Below are 19,334 nucleotides of genomic sequence, written 5' to 3'. Positions count from 1 at the left end.
GTCCCCTTTAACCTATCCTGTTTCTTTTGAATAAGGTATATCCTTCCAGCATCATATTCCAGTCATGGATCTCAACTGTCAGTTAAAACTTTAGTCTAAGTGATACCTAGAAAGCCAAATTCAATTTTTTGTATAGTTCATCTTGTATGGCCTCAGGTATGAATTATATGCATAGAAATCTGAAACCAAGGTCATGGGTCCTATCAATGATTCTTTTTTACTATGGGGGAAAAAAGACATAAACTTCTCCCTTTTCATTTGCTTTAATTTTGACATGTATGGGGAGAGGGCTTGGAACAGGCAAAGAGGTTGCAAAGGACATTTGGAATAGTGTCTCCTGTAAAAGAATGAGTATAAGCCTCAGAGACACAAGAACTGACTGCTGGAATCTCAGACCTGCTACTAACTCTCCTTGTGCTAACAGGGGAAGTCATTTTATTTCTCCAACATAAATTCCTCCTTTATAAAATGGAAGCAAATAATATTTGCACTCTTTAACTAGCTTAGCCGAAAGAGAAAATGGGTGATTTTCAAAGTTAATATGAAGAATTTTGAAGTGACACACTTGTTTAAGCTGTTTCTCCTTATATATAATTCTCCCTTAAAAATGAAAAATATAAAATTAAAATTTTTTTGTTTAAGAGGAAAAACTTTTTTAACAAAGCTCCATCTTAAACCATTATTGAGTATAATGTATCTGTTTGCTAATATCCCATATAATGGTGGGTTGTCATGTGAATAGGCTGAGAACACACTAATGAAATCACGGATCTAGACCAAGAGAACTATATAGTTTTAGAATTATATTTCTGTTGAAGCACTAAAAAGACTAAAGATTAATTTAGTTCATTAAAAACAATAAATTGAAAGAAAAACTTCAAGCCTGTAAAATTTTTTTATGGTCAACATTGCCATTTTCCCTTCTTGTGGCAATGAAAATAAATAAGCCTTCTTAAAATGCTGTCCTTTACAAATTTTTGATTCAATAAACACCAATTAAGCTTCTACTTTGTGTATAGCACTGTGCTATGACGCCAAGGTACAAAGCTGAGACTACTCACTGTGACCACTACCCTCCACCATCCAATGTAGTATATAACTAGAATAAAAAATGTTATATGTCCCCACAAAGAGGTGCAAAACAAAGTGCAAAAATGGTCTGAGAAAGTATAAATCTGTTTCCAGAAAAGCAGATATGGGAAGGCTTCTGGGAAGAAACAACATTTGAGTGGGATTTTAGAGGATGGGCAGAAACTCACTAGTTGACATAGGAGAGAAGGCAAAAAATCTCTGCATCAATTATCTATGATGGTAAAAGTCTGATATCTAAGATCTGTAATGTGTATAGAATGTCTTAGGTCAGCAAATTGTTTTTAAACACAATAATCCTGTGAGCCTGGGACATAGGAGGCTGATGCTAAATAAATGTTTTCAGGTCTCCTTCCTTCCTCCCTGCTAATAAGTGCTCAGGGTATGACTTGTCCCAAAGTCATGTACATTTTATAAGAAAATTACTGAAATCTCCTGCCATTCCCTTCTGCATTCTCATAGTTGCTTCCAATGGGATGGACCAATCTTACTCTGAGGTACCTAGTACGTGTAATGCTAGAATCAAGCCACAGACGTCTAAGGGCATCCTAGAATAACTCCTGCAAAAGCTACTTCCACCTGAGGGCAGGCGCTATTATAATTTATCTTCTGACTCATGCATGACCTTTCAACCCTCAATCTTCTCTTACTTATGAGAGAAACAATAAAAATTAAGTACACTACTTTAGAAAGGATGTCAATTCCTATTCTAATATCTTAAACATTCAATGAAGTTATTTAAAGAGTAAGCTTTAAGAGGGGCAGCTAGGTGGTACAGTAGATAGAGACCCAGGCCTGGAGTTGGGAAGACCTGGGTTCAAATCTGGCCTTAGAAACCTCCTAGTTGTGTGACCCTGGGCAAACTGTTTAACCCTGTTTGTCTAGCCCTTGCCCTTCTGTCTTAGGATTGTTACTAAGACAGAAAATATCGTTTGTTTGTTTTTTTAAACTTAGAAATGAATGCTCACATTATTAGTATGCTCTTAAGGAAAAAATGATTCAATGAAATTCCATGTCTGCTAGATCAATATTATTCCTCCAAACTAAACTGATGAATTACACATAATCTAGGCTCTGCTGAGAAGAAATTACAGTAGATGAAAGTGAAGAGCCTTGGCTTCCCAAGAGTTTACAATGTGCACAGACCTGGATAAAGGAGTCCTCCATGGTCCTGCCTGATGCCTAGAAGTTTGGGGATTAGGGGAACTTGGGGACAGAGAGGGAGCAGAATTATGATGTAAACAAGCCACAGTTGGTAACTAAGAATATAAACCATGAAATTCAAAAGCCCAAGCATACTGAAGCCATATCTGAAGTAGAAGTTCAAAGGAACTGGCAAGGAACAAGGTCCCAAGATAGGCTTGAATAGGTGAGTAATGAGGTAACAAGGTGTGGAATTGGGCAAAGAGTTCTCTGCAATTTTTACACACCAGTACTTCACCAGTCACAGGAGTTCCACCCTTTAGCTTCTACTGAATTCTCTAGAGAATTATAGAACTCTTGGTACTGCCACTTTCGTGGTTATTCTCAGCAATGCCCAAAAAATCCTATTAGATACATAGAAGAAGGAACACTCCCAAACCAATCCTTACACTGCTAAGTGGGTAGGAAGAAGCAGGTGGTCCCTTGCCTGAGACTAGTACTGTCACAAGGAGGGTTCTGGGAAAAAGGGACAGATTTTCAAGTTCTTTAGTGGATAGAAGGATGGAAATAAGATTTAAGTAGAGGATCTGGCTTCTTTAAATAGATTATTTTTCAAAGATAGTGAAGAAAAAAATTTAAAAGGACGTTTGGGTCCCCAAACTGCACGTAGTCTTCATTCTTAATGGAATGGCATAATGCAAGAATATTGGATTGGGAGTTAGGAAACATAGCCTCTAGTTCTGATTCTGCCATGATAGCTCTATCAAGTAGGGCAAGTCAATTAACCTTTCAGGCCTCGGCTCATCTATAAAATAAAGGGTTTGGATTAGATTACCTCTAAGGTCTCTTCCAATGTGAATATACTAGCATTTTAATTCCCTTTTAAAGCAGAGTGACAAACTTGGCAATACTGAGGCATACTAATGATAATATCTTCTTGACAGTAGAAAACCTTTGAATTCAGTTCTTTGTGATATACCAAGCCTTTAGCATAATGCCTTACACATAGTAGATAGCAGATTAGTTCAGTTATTAAGTGGATAGATATGATGAGCTCATATCCTGAGGCAGCCCCAAAATGGAGCTCTGCCAAAGAGAGTTGTGGTACCCTCTCCATTTACTTTCAAAAAGTCACAGCCCATCCTCTAACCACTGTTTTTACTTTTAAAAAAGAATGGGGGGTGGGGGCACCTAGGTAACTCAGTGGATTGAGAGTCAGGCTTAGAGACAGGCGGTCCTAGGTTCAAATCCGGCCTTAGACACTTCCCAGCTGTGTGACCCTGGGCAAGTCACTTGACCCCCGTTGCCCACCCTTACCACTCTTCCACCTATAAGCCAATACACAGAAGTTAAGGGTTTAAAAAAAAAAAAGAATGTGGGAAATTATGCAATTACCTGGGTCTTAATATGCTGCCACTATCAAAAAGACTAATGAATTTTGGAGATTCTTACCACCATTTACTAAAAAATGACAAAGTTCATTATAATCTACCTCAATCTTTATTTCCTTCAACTCTTCAAGATGATTTGAAAGTGATTAAACCGAAGTATTTATATTTAGGATGAATTTTTTCTTCTTTTTGACTTCTAAGCTTGTTAGTCAATAAAATTTATTAAGCATCTACTATGTACCAGGCAGGCACTGTGCCAAGGACTGGGGATCCAAAAAGGATCAAAAGACAGATGTCTAACCTTAAAGAGCTTATTGTCTAAGAGAAGAGACAAGAACAAACAAAAATATACAAACAAGTTACATACAAGTAAATAGGAAATAATTAACAGAGGCCACTCAAATTAAGAGGGTAGAAAGGCTTTCTGTAAAAGATGGGATTTTAGTTGGGACTTGAAAGAAGTTACAGAAGCCAAGAGGCTGAAATGAGGAGGGACAGTGCTTGTAAGCATGAGGAACAACCAAAGAAAATGCCTTGAGCTGAGAGATGGGAGTTTCTTGTTTGAGGAATAGTCAGGAGACCAGCATCACCAGATTGCAGAGTGTGTGTCAGGGAGTAAGGTGTATTAAGGCTGGAAAGAGAGGGGCAGTCAGGCTTTGAATGTCAAACAAAGATTTTGGCATTAAGTCTTATAAGCAATAAGAAACCACTGAAATTCATAAGGTAGGAGTGAAAATAATCAGATTTGAGGATTAGGAAAATCACTAAATGGCTGAATAGAGGATGGACTAGAGTGGGAAGCAACCTGAACTAGAGAGAGCCACTAGCAGGCTATTGCAATAGTTTAGGCACAAGGTGAGGAGGACCGGCACTAGAGTAGGGGCAGCATCAAAGGAGAGAAGGAAACACGTTATTACTGAGATGTTGCTGACATGAAATGAACAGATCTTGGCATAAGCTTGGAAATTGGGGGTGGGGGGGGGTGGAATAGGGGAAGAGTGGAGTTGTTAGAGATAATGAGGAGTCCAGGATGACTCCTAGTTTGTGAGCCTTCTGGGAGTAAGACAATGAGACACCCTCTCCAGCAGGGGTCGGCAACCTTTTTGGCCATGAGAGCCATAAACGCCTCATTTTTTAAAATGTCATTTCGTGAGAGCCGTGCAGTGCTCACAGTGCGTTCCTGTAACAGCGCCTGAAAAAAAATGGACTTTATGGCTCCTGCAGAAAGAGCCAGATCTGGCCCTCAAAAGAGCCAGATATGGCTCGAGAGCCATACGTTGCCGATCCTGCTCTACAGGAACAAGGAAGTTAGACAAAGCAAGGAAGGCTAAGCTTGAGCTTTTGGCTTGGGTTGGTTTTATGTAACTCTAAAAAGAAAAATCAGAAAGTGCTTAGGGTAGCACAAGATAAACAGGAGTCAGAAATTCCATTTTGTTTAGTTCTTAAAGCAAACATGGTATAAGATAATTATGGTATTCTACATGTGTATTTCTCAAAAAGAAAGATGTTTTTGGATCACCTTTAGAGGATGTTTTTTTGTTGGCAGGACAAATGGATAGCATTGACCACCCCCAAGCTTTCTCACTCAGATTCCTTCAATAATATGCAGTTGTAGGATTAGCTAGTTAAGTCAATGACCACCAAACTGATGCTGTGCAAATTCAGCCTCATCAGTATGGTTCCCTAAACAAAAGAACTAATGGTAACTACAGAACACAATCCTTAACTAGACTCCTTAACCTCATCCATCTTTGATCACAATGGCAATGGACTAAGGCTGGGTTGGTAAACCTATAGCATGCAGGCCAAAGCGTGCTGGAGGGAGCTACTCCCCTCCTCCTCTCCACCATGCCTGAGGACAATCCTAACCTCACCTGCCCATCTGCCCTGCAGCTCAATGGAGGTGCTTCCTCCTTCCCCTGTCTGGGGTAAGGACAATTCACATGCAGCTTGAGGGTTACAGTTTGGGCACTCAGTCTCTAAGGTTTCTAAAAGTTTCACCATCACTGAACTAAGGCACTTTGGATGAGACAACATAAAACCACTTTCACACTACTAATAACACAGTATCTTCCTTATATTCAAGTAAAAGCACAGCTGGAACATGGATTCTGCTTCTTTTGACTCCAAAGCACTAGTACAAAAAAAAGCCTGACGGAGGAAAGAGGGCTAACTAAGTCTCAAGTCAAATTGAATTTACAATGCAAATCTGACATTTCCAAGCTGTGATAAATCACTGAAATTCTGAAGCCTCATTTCTTCATCTGTAAAGTGAAGGTAGTATTAGTAATATTAGTAATAACTACTTTACTAAGTTGTTAAGAGAAAAAAGGGTCTGTAAACCTTAAAATGTTATATGAACCATTATTAATGATCACCATAATGGATAAGAGGAAATTCCTCTCTCCTTCCCAAAAAAAATCCCCAAATCCACAAGCAGCAAATCTGGCTGACATATGAATTTAAATGTCCTAAATCTATGCTGTCCCGGAAAGTCTAACCTTCTTGTTTTCAGGACATTCATAAGCCATGAAGAGTTCAGAAAAAGGCACTAAGGTTGGTGGAAACCTTCAAGATGACACTGTAAGGGGCAGCTGGGTGGCTCAGTGGATAGAAAGCCAGGCCTGGAGATGGGAGGTCTTGAGTTCAAATCTGTCCTCAGATACTTTCTAAGTTTGTTACCCTGGACAAGTCACTTAATCCCAATTGCCTAGCCCTTACTGCTCTTCTCCTCTGGGATTGATAATTAGTAACAATTCTAAAACAAAAGGTAAGGTTGTTAGTGTGTGTGTGTGTGTGTGTGTGTGTGTGTGTGTGTGTATTTTTAAAGATGATGCTGTAAAAAGGCAGGTTGAAAGAACCAGGTAAGTAGACTACATAGTGGTTCCTTTGCTTGGCTCCTAGAACTATAACAGTTAGAATTTTCAAGGTGTAAACTTAGTATTGATATAAGAAAAAACTTCTAAAATTAAAGCTATTTCAAAGGAGAATGGGCTGCCTCCAGAAGAAGTGGATCCTGACCCTGTTGTACCCCCATTAGACATCTCAAGCACTGCTGTTTGAAAATATTCTTAATTCTCCTTAAATGCTAGGGCTTCCCCCATCCCCCACAATGCTCTGTATTTAACTTTCTGGTATATATTTGAATGTAATTAACTTTATATTTCTGTTGCAATTATTTTTATATTTAATGTAAAGCTCACTTCAAAAAGAGTTGTTTCATTCTTTGTACTTATATCCCCCCCACACAGCAGGTGGTTAATATATACTTGCTGAATGATTTTCGGTTTTGTTGAAGTAAGGATTCGTCTGGGGCAGGGGTAGGCAAGCCATATCTGGCTCCACCTCCTGACAGCCAGTCCCAGGATGTGCCTCAGGGGGCCCTTCAGCCCATGCCCCATATTCCAGCACCTTCGGGCCTCCATCCTCCTCCTTCCACAGGCCTTTATGGCTCTCATGGCCAAAAAGGTTGCTGACTGGGGGAGCGGTTGGATTAAAATAAATGGTTAATAAAGGCCACCTTTTCAATTCTAAGAATCTGTGAGTGTTCGACTACATTGTTGAGACCAGGAATTTCTGAGGAGAAAAAACATATAATCAAGGTAGAACTCTGCAAGGAATTTTTGCTTCTAATCAGCACTGAATTCTAGAGGACTGTTACTCAGGAACTTTTAATTTAATTTAATTTAATTATTCTTAAATAACAGATAACAAGTACTAGATAACTATTTTTTCTTTTACAAGAGAAAGAAATCTTGAAACAAAAATAGGTTTCTTCTTAGACAGGACATGTCTCCTACTCATCTGTTATTACTCCCAGACTCCCTTCCCTTTCAGGGGAATTTTCTATCACTTTCTGTACTCTTCACATAACTAAAACACCTTCAATTAAAGAGATTAGCAGTAATGTTTTTATTTGACTAAACTGGGTACCAATACAAGAAATTACAGGATGCCAATATGACGAGGAAAATGCCAGACTCAAAATAATCCATACCTGGTATTAAACAGAAAGTGTCTTTTTGAATCCTATGGTTATATTCACCACACTACTTATCTCAACATACACAATACAAACTGAAACCACTAAGCTGTTTAGTAAATGAAGGATACTAACAAATCACCTTTCCAAATGTTTAATTCCAATCTATCCTTTGAAGTTCAACTCCTATGCCACCTCTTCCTAAGAATTTTCCCAATAGCTTCCTGTCTCCATCTCCCTCCAACACTTTGCTTGCATATCTTTTAGATATTTTTTATTTCGTACTGTTGAAGTATGTGCCTTGTCAATTAACATAGGAATTCTGCTCTACATACAATAAGCATAAAACAGAATGTTTCTTGAATTAAACAGAACATTTTTCTTAAGCTTAAATAGTCAATTCAATTATAGTACCATGCTATTTGGCCCACAAAGTAGGATGACAGTTAACATTTATTTCATGCAGCACCTATGTTCTGAGTATAGTGCTATGTGCTTTACAATTATTATCTCCTTTGATCCTTGCAACAAGTCTAGGAGGCAAGTGCTTTAATTTTCCTGCATTTCACAAATAAGGAAACTGAGGCAGACAGGAGTCAAGTGACTGCCCATAATCGTACAGCTAAGTAAGTGTCTGAGGCCAAATTTGAACTAAGGTATTTCTGACTCCAAGCCTACCTAGCACTCTTTTTACTGTACCATACTTATCTTCTGCCAGGGGAATTTCAATTACAATTCATAGGAGGATAAGTAAGTCAAAGGAAGTAGAATATGAGCTATCATGAAGTTGAGAGGGAGGAGAAGGTGGGATAAATGCAAAGGCAGGAGACAGAATGCCAAATTTAGAGAACTAGTAGACAGTCTGACCACAATGGAGAAAGTCAGAAAGGGAGCAATTCGAAATAATACTGCCAAGGTACATTAGAACCAGATTGAGGAAGGTCTTCAATGCCAGTCTAGAGTTTGTATTTTATCCTAAAAGGCAATAAGGCACCAAAAATCTATGTGTGGGGCAGTGACACAGTCAGACCAGTTCCTTAGGAAGATTTGCTCGGTAGTTGTGTGGGAGGGATTGGTGAGATAAGAGGAGATCCTGCAAAAAGAAATATGGATCAGCAAAGTACCACAATAGAAGTCCTGAGGGCCTGAAATAAGGAAGGGACCTAGAAAGCAGAGAAAAAAGTACAAGACTGGAAGAGACCTTAAAGGTCTTCTGGATAAATCCCTTTGTTACCTGAGACTCAAAGAAGTGACTCTCCCAAGGTCAAAGAGATTTAATCAAATGACCCTTTGAATCCAAATCCCTCCTCGGTAATAGCTTACCTCAGATAAAGAAAAGGGGAGACAATATAAGATAGGTTGGAAAAGCATAATCAACAGGATTTAACAAGTAATTGGATATAGGAGTGTGAAGGAATAAAGAATCAAGGATAAATGGAAAGCTTATAAACCCAGTGTCTTCATAAGTTTAGATAAATTAGAAATTCCTTTACTGGGGTCCCTTCTGCTATCAAATTTAATCAATTTTCTTGTCTGAACAGAAAACATATTACCATCCTCAGTGTTTTCCAATGTATATATAATATGGGCTTAAGTTTCCCAAATGGTTAGAATTTTATATTTCCTAAGACTCCCAAAACTCTCCCTATTTTTCCATACTCTGTCATAATCAAGCTAGGACTTGCTTTACATTTTGTATGAGATCACATCATTTGGTCTGACCTATAATTGAGCAGGAATCTCCTTTTTGATAACCCTATCAAGTTGTTGATTACTATTTGAATATCTTCAGTAATGAGGTCTCATTTAGGTCTTTCCCACAAAAGCTGAGGCATTCCTATCCCTGTCTGTATTTGAAGTGAGACTTTCAGGAGGAATACTGCATTTAATATTCCCAAGGTCTGGGATCAAGGCCCAGCACTGCCACCTAGATGCTAACCTACCTAATGTGGACCCTTTTGGCCCCAAGAAAAGTTTGATTTTAATGCTACCAACAGTCTCTCCCAAAGAAAGGAGAGAAGGACATGAAAGTACAATTGTTTTCTCCCTTTAGAGTCTACTGAGTGTTTTAGATTCCTGGTGGAGCCTAGATGACGGTATAGAGTAGAGAAGCTCAAAGTCACCATGAGAATCCTCTCCAACCAATCTTAAAATAAAGCCACAAAATGAATACACAAGTGAAAGAACCAATAAGATGACAGTGAAACAACTTTCAAGAAGAGAAAAACCTAAAAGAAAGGCAGAGAACATCTAGAGCTTTGGGGTGAGGGGAAAGCACAGACATCAGACTACAGCAAGAGTGAGCAAGTCATACCCTCCCACCCTCACCCCATATCTGCTGTTTCAGGTTCGGAACCTAAGCTCAAGCCAACATCCAGATCCTGTGACTGCCTGGGCAAATAGAGGTTCAACCAACCCAAACCCACTGAAATTCCAAACCTGTAGTGAAGTCCAAAAACTCCCCAAGATTATGAAACTGGGTTTGGTCCCTGCTTTTGTCTAGATCTTGTTTCAGTTAAGGATAACAAGAATAAGGGCATATCACTGGTCTGGCTTTTGTTAAGAGGCAGGGTGGAGACCTGCTCCTTATTTATCTGTAGACAAGGCCATTCTGAGGTAATGAAGTCAGCTCTATCATCAGCATTAGAAAGTTTGGTGGACCAGCCACATGTGGAAAGGAGGAAAGCATATGCTGACATTCTCTTGAGACCCACCTCTTCCTGTGGTGGAAGTAATGAGAGAGGGTTTGAGGGGGTGAAGCCCACCTTCTCAGTGATTGTTTTCCAATCACAGATGTCCTGGGGAGGGACTGGATGATGATGTCACAAGGGATATATGAGATGTGCACCAGAGGAAGTCTTTTCTGCCCTTCTGTTCTGGTCAGTCACACTGTCTCTCTCTCTGGCTGCCTAGTTGCTCACACTAATGCCTCTCTTTCTGGCCCAGATCCCCTGCCTGTTGCTCAAATTCTTTTGGCATCTCTTCATACTGTGGAGGGAGTCCACTGACTGGCTAGCTAGATTTTCTTGAGTGGCTGATTAATAAATATTTTTAAATTTAATATACACAGCCTCTGGAGAATTTCTTTCATTCTTCTAGGATCCAGTTTGTTCACAAGGTACATCAAATAAGGGGGCTAATCTAAATGAGAGAATCACAGATCATCCAAGCTGGAAGGGACTAAGTCTATAACTGAAGACCACTCTAAACATTATAACTGATAGTTATTCAGCAATCACTTCAATTCAATTCAATTAACTCAAGTGTCAGGAATTGTGCCACACTGTGGGTATGATAAAAAAAACAACAACAACAACAACAAAAAAAAACAGCCCACTTTCTTAAGAAAAAGCATTGTATTGGGAAGAAACAATATGAATATAAAAGTAGGAAACATACACAAAGAAAATGCAGAATAATTTCCAGGGATAGGGAACCAGCAAATAGAGGAATAAGGACAGCTTCTTGTAAGAGATGGTTCTTGTGCTGGGCCCTGAAGAAAACTCATGATTCTAAGAAGCCAATGTGAATGAGGAAGTGCACTATGAGAGGCAAGAAGGACAGCTCTTCCAAAAGCCCAGGAAATAGAGAATGTGCTTTGGGTAGAACAAAGAGACTTTGGCTAGAATGTAGAGAAAGTGAAAGGTAGTAATGTGCAATAAACCTGGAAAGGTAAGCCAGAGCTAGATTGTAAAGAGCTTTATATATCAAACACAAGAATTTGTATTTTATCCTAGAGGGCAGCCAGATGGTATAGTGAATAGAGTGTAGGACAGACATCTTCCAGAATTCAAATCTGGCCTCATATACTAGCTGTATGACTCTGGGCAAGTCACTTAACCTTGTTGGCCTCAGTTTTCTCATACATAATAAAAGCTGGGGAAGGAACTGGCAAACCACTCTGCCAAGAAAACCTCACATGGGGTCATGAAGAGTTGGACAAGACTGAAAAACAAGCCTGAACAACTGTTTTATCCTAGAGGTACTTTGAAGCTACAAAAAACATGGCTGTGACTTAGAAATCTCATTTTAGGAGCTCTGTGTAGGATACATTATATAAGGGAGAAGGGAGGCTGGAAGCAGAAAGGTCAACCTGGAAACTTAGGAGTCTATTGTAATAATGGAGGTGAGAGGTGTTAAGACCCTGAACTAGGGTGGTGGTGTGTAAGTGGACAGATGGGACTGGAGAGGTTTTGTGATGGTAGAATTTATAAAGACTTGTAAATTAATTGGATAAGATGAATGAATAAAGGAAAAGTAGAGTAAAACTCCAAAGCTGGAACCTGGGCAATTGGAAAGCTGATAATGGACTCAACAGAAACAGATGACAAGTTGTTTTATTTTGTTTTGGGGAGGAAAATGGAAAAGTCAATAAATACTTATAAAGCAACTATTATGAGCCAGCTTCTATGCTAAGTACTGGGGATAATAATATGAGTATTTTTGGAGGTATTACCACTGAGGCATGGTATGAGAAGTCAGTCAATGAAGTCCTAAAGTGGTACCAGGTGAGAAATGAGGAAATCTCTGAGATGAACTCTCTTCTTAAATGGAAGTTTAGAGTTCATGGTCCCACCCTCCAACCAGAGGAAGAATGTAGTGATAAGATGGAATCCCAAGGATGAGGAGATCTTAGGGATGAGGCTATTCCAATAATGACTTTTCTGTGGCACGGCAGAGAAAAGAGGCAGATAATATTGAGGTTCTCCTTTGGACAAGTTGAATTTGAGATGCCCTGCCAACTGATCATTTGATATTTAGCAGATAGTTAATAATGATGTGGGACTATATATAGCTCAGAAGACCAGGGCTGGACATAGACATGGGAGTCATCTACACAAAGATGAGGCAGGCAGAATCATGGGGAAGTGCCAAGAATGCACTTTTATTTTTTAGAATAAAAAAATATTTAACAAGAAAAAAATTAGCAAATAGTTCTTAGTTTAAAATATTCTATACCTTAAAATTCTTTATTACTCAAAGGAAAGCAGTTTTTTATGAATTAAAGACAACTCAATTTAAATCAGGCACCATCAAGTAATAATTACTTAAGCACCTACTATATGCAGATATATCATTAATAGTTTAAATGGGATTTGCTGATTTTTGTAATGCATCATAACTGAAAAGGCTTACAAAAGTTAGCCCTTGGGGGCAGCATAGTGTGTGCAGAACTGGGAGAGCCAGATCCAGATGGAGAAGCAGGTAGGCTGAAGTAAAATGGTTCATAAAAGTCTATATCATTTGGCTTTCCAGGATCTCATAAAAAAAGTCCAAAATATCTTTGTTTTGAGCCTCTCATCGCTACTAATTCTACCCTCCTGGTTTTCTGGGACTTTCCCTTTTTGATGTTGTTCAGTTATTTTTTAGTCACATCTGACTCTGTGACCCCAGTTGGGGTTTTCTTAGAAACTGGAATACTGGAGGGGCTTGCCATTTTGCTCTCCAGCTCATTTTACATATGAGGAAACTGAGGCCACCTCAGGTTAAATGACTTGCCCAAATTACAGCCAGGAAGTGTCTGAGGTCGGATTTGAACTCAGGAAGATGAGTACAAAGCCAGTACTCTATCCACTGAGCCATCTAGCTGCTTTCCCAAGCACATTCTTTTTCAGGAAAATCTCAATACCTTAAGTTCTTTGCTTGTTTGTTTCCAAACCAGCTTTAAATGACTATAGCAAAGTCTGTAGCTATTATTGATTATGTAGTTCTCCCTTTGCAGGGAGGTGCATGGGCAGATCAAGAGAAGGGCACAGGGTCACATCACACAGCAGCTCCTCCTCCAACCAAGCCCTGGCCTGTGTCTCTTATTCTGGAAGATTATCCGGTAAGGATTAAATTTGTATTTGCAAACTCTTTCATTTGCTTCTGTTCAGTTACCTGATGGGCTGGTCAATTCTTGGTTGTCTACTGCTTGGGATATTCGTCCTTCCAATAGCAAAGTACTATCTATGTATCTCTGTAGACACCTCAGACAGGTCACTTGGAGTAACTCCCTCAAGAGATGTTCATCTTTTGTTTGAGTCTGTGTTTTTAATGAATGGTTACAGTGATCTTGATGGGAAGGAAAACCCAAACCCTTCCAACCAGTTATCTCACAGGCTTGAAATATCTTTGCTTCCCATGGGGTCTCCAAGATTCTAGCAATTGGTACTTATGCTAATAGATACTCATCAATATTATATTTAAAGTGTGCCCGCAAGATTTAAACCTTGCTGTACCCTATAGGAAGATCTTTTAAAAGAGAAACAGGAAGGGGGGGGGGGGTGCAGTGAGGGAAACTAGGGGATTAAAAACCAGGTATAGCTATTTTGTCAGTTTTAGCATTTTTGTCACTCACTCTAGCACAGAACTCCCAACTTGTGAGTTAGGAGGAGTTGTTTACACTTTTTGATGATTAGATTTGAGAAGGGGCAAGGTAGATTTAATCTCATTATCACAGAGTTTTTTTTTTACTTAAATATAATTTGTTTTACAAGGGACAGTTTGTAAGGGCAATAGAAGTATTGGAAAGTGATGGTAAAATTAAAATCATAAATTAATAAAACATTAAAAACAAAAAAATTTCCAAAATCATAGCAGAAATAAATAGGTAGCATTAGAATGCCGGCTCTTGGAAGATAGGGGCTTTTTATTCTACCTCCTCAATATGTCTAACATATATTCCTCCTTCTCTTTACTCATAGTTACTGTCTGAGTACAGCTTCTCTCCTAGACTATAGTTCATTAACTAGTCTCTATGTTTCTACTCTTTAACCTTTGCAATTCACCTTCCACCAAGCTGCTGAAATAGTCTACCTAGGTTTAAGGGTCTGTCCATATCACTTCCCTGTTCAAAAGAACTTGAGATAAAATATAAACTTCTTAATCTGACTATTAAGGCCTCCACAATATGGTTCAATACTTTCTCAATCTTATTTCACATCATCTTATTTCACATACAAACTTTAAGCTCCAACCAAACTAGACTACTAGCTGATTACAAAAATCAATCTTCCATCTCCTTTCTTCATGTATTTGCCATACTTTTTAGTTTTGAAGACTTTATAACCAGACCCCAACCTAACTTTCCAGCCTCATCATACATCATTGCCCATTCTACACTCTCTGACCCAGCCACACTTCTCTTTGTCCTGTTCCTCGAACACAGGATATTCTATCTCCCATATCTGCAACTTTGCACTGGCTACACCTCCATGGCTAGAACATGTTCCTTTTTCATGTCTGACTCACAGAATGCCTCTCTTTCTTCAAAACATACTTTCTATATAAAATTTTTCTTTATTACCTTCCTACAATTGCTAATTCTCCCTTGTATTTATCTGTTTCATGTCTGGTTATATACATATTGTCACATTCATTCTATATTTTATGTATACCTGTCTCCCCATTAGAATGTATAGTCCTTGAGAACTGGAACCATTTGGACTTTTTACATCCCTACATAATACGTAGAACACAGTATGAGTCCTCAATCAATACTGAATGATCCCATTTTTGTTTTCAGAATTATCTTGAATCAAGGCTCAGCTCAGCTGTTACCACCTTCCCTGCTCTCCAGATGTTAATACTCTGTCTCTCTCTTATTGTTCTATATATCAAATCACCCCATTTGCACAAAAGTTCCCTGGGAGAAGGAATTGCTTTATTTTTGTCTTTGTATTTCTGGATCTTGGCACACTGTCTTACACATATGGTTGGCAATTAATATATGGCTTTTTAAAAGATATGGTTAAATAGTGGCAGCAAAGAGAGGCAATGAAAAAATGCTGAAGAACAAGTTCAAGATTTAAGACAAATTTAAGACAAAAGATTCTGGACATATTGAGTTTAGGGTGATAATAAAGTTGGAGAAGTCCTGGATGTAGTTGGAGATGATCATTTAAATTTTAGAGGATATGGGAGCTGAATATATAAATTTGAGAGTCATCTACATAGGAGTGGTAAAATGCAACTCAAAAAGTACTATCTCCTCCCCTAGTATGGGTATAAGATGACTTAAGAACGAAGTACATTTAATGAAATCTATAAGTATCTTTTCCTAGGTGGTAAAATATCAATAATTTTTCTAATCCAATAGAAAGGCAATGTGGTATAATAGAAAGAGTGTTAGATTAAGAATTAGAGAACCTGAGCTGTAACTATGGGCCACTTATGTGACCTTTGACAATTCATGACTTCTTTGGATTTCATCAATAAAATGAGAGTTGAACCAGATGAACCCTGTAGACCCTTCTGGTCCAAAATATCATTTTATGCTATGCAACAAGTAAGTTAGCATCAGAGATGGGATATAAAACCCTGTCTTCCTGATTACAGGCATAGCACAGCATCAGATTGCCCTATATTACTTCTAATATAGTCCAAAAACTATATCGGGTTGGATCCAAATAAAAAAGCAATACTTACAAATAGTATAACTGACTCAAAATCAGATTCCACTCTGACTTGCACGTCTTTTTTTGTTCTACTATCAATTCCATGTCCATGTTGTGCATTTTCTTCCTAATATTCTATACTTAGCCCCTATGAAATTATATTAAGTTTTTTCATTAAGTTTGATATGTCTATCTTGCCTAATTTTTCAAGTTAAAATATTACTACATTCTACCATGCCAGCATCCAGGCAGAACTGAGAAGTAACAAATTTGATAAGCACAGTTAATCCTATGATAGTTTGCTTTCCAACTATATACTCTTGAAGTACATTCTTGTTTTATCACTATCTAAGATTCAATGATTCAGTGAGTTTTAGAGTTGAATGGGATCTAGGATGTTATCAAAATTCCTTCATTTTATAGGTTTGGGAAACTGAGGCCCTGAGGGAAAGTTATTTTCCTGCCATTATTACACAGTTAAGAAGGGAAAACATTCAAATCCAGGTCCTTTGAAACCAACTCCAATATATCAATATTTATGAAGTGTCTACTCTGTGCTTGTTCTGGTGCCAGGCACTATGCTAAGCCCTGGGGATACAAAAGGAGACAAAAGACAGTCCCTGCATTTCTGAAGCTCACAATTGAATTGGGGAGATAGCATGTAAATAAACGTATATGAAATAAGCTATATATAGGATAAAGTGGAAATAAATTAACAGAAGGAAGGCACTGGAATTGAGGAATTAAGGAAGGCTTTGTTTGTATAAAATGTGGGATTTTAGTTAGGACTTGAAGGAAGCCAAAGAGAAAAGTAATCAGAGCAGAATAGGGAGCATTCCAGGCAGGGGGAACAGCCAAGGAGATTGGAGCTGAAAGATTGAATATCTTGTTCTTGGAACAGCTAGGAGGCCAGCGTCACTGGATCAAAAGAGTACATGTCAGGAAATAAGGTGCAAGAAGACTGGAAAGGTAGGAGCATTATGAAGGGCTCTGAATGCCAAACAGAGCATTTTGGTTCTGTTTCTGGAAGAAAGGGGGAGCCACTTGAGTTTAATGAGTTGGGGGAGTGACATATGATCAGACCTGTTGTTTGGGAAAATCACTTTAGTGGCCAAATGGAAAGACACTTGGGTCAGGCAAGACCTACCAGTAGGCTAGTTGCAATAATCTAGGCACAAGGTGATGAGAGCCTATATCAGAGGAGAAAATGGAGCATATTTAAGAGATGCTGCAAAGGGGAAATTGATAGGATTTAACAATAGCTTGGATATGAAGGATAAAAGATAGTTACAAATCCAGAATGACTCCTAGGTTGGGAGCTTGAGGGATTGGGGGGATGCTGTTGGCCTCTACAGCCATAAGGAAGGTGGGAGACATATTGAGTTGAAGATGCAAGATTGGAGATCAGCAGAAGAATTGATGCAGGAAAGGCAGATTTGGAAATCATCAGCATAGAGATGGCAATTAAATCCACGGGAGCTATGGGATCAGCAAATGAAGTAGTCTAGAAGGAAAAGCGAAGAGGTCTAGGTCAGAATTCTGAGGAACACCTACGTTTAGGAAGAGTGATCTGGAGAAGAATCCTGAGAAAATTAGTGGTCAGATAGGTAAAGCATAAAGGAGATAAGTCAGGAGAAAATGATGTTCCCAAAACTTAAAAAGACGAGAGTAGGGGCAGCTGGGTAGCTCAGTGGATTGAGAGCCAGGCCTAGAGATGGGAGGTCCTGGGTTCAAATCTGACCTCAGACACTTCCCAGCTGTGTGTCCCTGGGCAAGTCACTTAACCCCCCAATGCCTCCCTTACCACTCTTCTGCCTTGGAGCCAATACACAGTATTGACTCCAAGACGGAATAAGGGTTAAAAAAAAGAAAAAGATGAGAGTAACAAAGAAAAATGAATGATCAATAGTGTCAAAGGCTGCAGAAAGGTCAATAAGAATGAGAACTGAAAAAAGACCATTGGATTTGGCAAGTAAAAGATCATTACAAACTTGGGAGAGAACAGATTCAGTGGAATAAGGTCAGAAGCCAGATTGTGAGAGGTTAAGAAGAGTAAGGGAGAGGAGGGGAGAGCTAGGGAGGGGAGGAGGATCCACAGGATCTCATTTTATTGGGACTTGAAGCACAGAAATTCAGGTGTATGCTGAAAAAAGGCAGAAAAATACATAAAATAAAAAAATTTAATTATGCATTAAATTTGCACCATTTTCCCAAGTTGTATAGAATCTTCCAGCAGTTTGCCCAATCATGCTTATTCTTGCTCTGAGAAACATCAGTGTGAGTCATTACATCATTCTGCACCAAAAGTCAACTTTGAAATCAGTCTTTGTCCAATATGCTTGCTTGTAACATCATGTTTGCGACAGAGTAATGCTTCACTTTTGTTTCATTAATGCAATTTATTTACTTATTTATTTATTAATAGCTCCAAAGTACAAGAGCAGTGAGATTGTTAGCTCTGATAAGCCTAAGAAAAGTCATAAAGTATATAGGCATGTTTGTATAAGAAATACTTATTAAATAATGGAATTCACTATTATGTGATTTTCAAATTACATAAAAGGGTCTTGGAATATATTGTTTTGGTAAAATAAGGTCTACTGTATTATAGATAATCTTTTCCAGTTTAGGGAAATAGTGTAGGGTAATAGTGATCAGGGCCAGAAGAAGGATCAAATGAGGAGTTTTTTTCTGGGTAGGAAAGACATGGACATGTTTGTAGGCAGCAGCTGATAATGAATCAAAAGAAAGGGAGAGATTGAAAACAAGAATGGGAATGACAGAAGGTCAATCTGTTGAGGGAGTTGGGATAGAATGAGACTGCTTGGACAGATACAAGAGTTAGCCTTGGTAAATAGTGAGACCACTTCATCATATGAGACATAGATGAAGGAAGAGGAGAGTGGCAGACAGCACCAGAAAGGATGCCAGCAAATAAGGAAGAAGGGAGAAGAGGGAGTTCTCAGAGAATGACTTCAATTTTTTCTGTAAAATATGAGGCAAGGTTCTCAGCTAAGGGGGTCTGAGAAGGGATGAAAGGGTCTGGAAAAGCTACTCTCTAGAGTGAGATATGAGTTGAAAAGGGAGCTATAATAGTAAGACTGCCTAGAAGTAGTGAGAGCCCAGCTGAAGTTACATAACATAAATTTGTACAGGACCTTGTCAGAATCAAATACTCTTTTCACTCCAGCAATAAGCCATTTAAACAATGTGTACTATATGTTTACTTATGTTTTTGGTTAAGGTTATTATAAAAAAAAAATCAAAATAAGTTCTACATGCAAAAGGGATAAAAAAAGGCAATCTGTGACATCAGTGAGAATGAATAACATATAGCAACTATATTATACT

The 19,334-nt window shown here is 38.6% G+C and overlaps 1 protein-coding gene across 1 annotated transcript in view; it reads right to left on the bottom strand.

Moving 5' to 3' along the window:
- Positions 1-19,334, bottom strand: part of KCMF1 (potassium channel modulatory factor 1) — a 130,400-nt gene that overhangs the window by 65,415 nt on the left and 45,651 nt on the right. The window lies entirely within an intron of this gene.

This window comes from Gracilinanus agilis, chromosome 2 (assembly GCF_016433145.1).
Source record: "Gracilinanus agilis isolate LMUSP501 chromosome 2, AgileGrace, whole genome shotgun sequence".
Classification (NCBI taxonomy): Eukaryota; Metazoa; Chordata; class Mammalia; order Didelphimorphia; family Didelphidae; genus Gracilinanus; species Gracilinanus agilis.
This window is presented reverse-complemented; position numbering and strand designations above follow the sequence as displayed.